Here is a 1,027-nt window from a genome sequence, read left to right as displayed (position 1 = left end):
CACAAAGGTACGTGCTTAACAAATGTTTGTGCAGAATGAAAGGTGGACATCTTTAACAAGTGCTTTATCTTCATAGCATATCATCACTAAAACAAAGGAAATGACATTTTACATATTCACAGTTAGGCAGGCATTACATTTGTATTTTAAGTTGTCAGTAAAAGCAAAGGGTTTTGTGATAATTAATCATTTTCTATCTAGTGGTCCTTTTCCTATTTAAAGCAATGTTTTTGTGTTTTTCCCCAAGTACTCTACACGTTCAGAGAAACTTCTCCAGTAACAAACTATGTAGAAATGATTCTGAAAGTATAGTCTTTGTTGTTGTTGTTTTTTTTAATTTCTATTCATATTTTTAAAGGCAGAGAGACATAGAGTGTGAGAAGTGGAGGGGCAGAGAGAAAGGGAGACACACAATCTTAAGCAAGCTCCAGGTTCCAAGCTGTCAGCACAGAGCCCGACGCAGGGCTTGAACTCATGAACTGTGAGATCATTCATGACCTGAGCTGAAGTCAGACGCTTAACCAACTGAGCCACCCAGGTGCATGTGTTGTTGTTTCTTAATCTAAATTTGTGTAAACCCTAACAGGAGTACCTAACCCATGAAATGTGGCACACCATAACTCAAGAGATGTGTGCCTGTATCCATTTCCTTTTAAAAAGGAAAAAGCGACCTCTTTTAAAACTTATTTATTGCCATTCTTAGAGATGTGAAAATGCTACCTGGACTCTAAGAATGATAAAGAGATTCAGACAGGGCGTCCAAAAACCCGAGGTCTAGCCAGTCTCCTCATCAGATCATAGGTCTCTGACCAAATCTCTCTCATGATTAAATTGATTCATCTATAAATGTTTATCTTATTCAAAGAAAATTATTAGGACCCATTTTCTGCTATCTCCAGTCTGTAAGTCCACTTTGTATGGGGAAAATCTGGGTACTCTGAAGCCAAGTATTTACAATTCTATCCAAAATAATTACCTAAGCTAAAAGACCTCTATAAAAAATTTATTTTTGACAGAGAACACACTG

General features: G+C 36.9%; 1 pseudogene; it reads right to left on the bottom strand.

The window, feature by feature from the left end:
- Positions 1–242: 242 nt before the first annotated feature.
- On the bottom strand, positions 243–316 carry LOC115517565 (annotated as a pseudogene).
- Positions 317–1,027: the final 711 nt, after the last annotated feature.

Source organism: Lynx canadensis, chromosome B3 (genome assembly GCF_007474595.2).
Source record: "Lynx canadensis isolate LIC74 chromosome B3, mLynCan4.pri.v2, whole genome shotgun sequence".
Classification (NCBI taxonomy): Eukaryota; Metazoa; Chordata; class Mammalia; order Carnivora; family Felidae; genus Lynx; species Lynx canadensis.
This window is presented reverse-complemented; position numbering and strand designations above follow the sequence as displayed.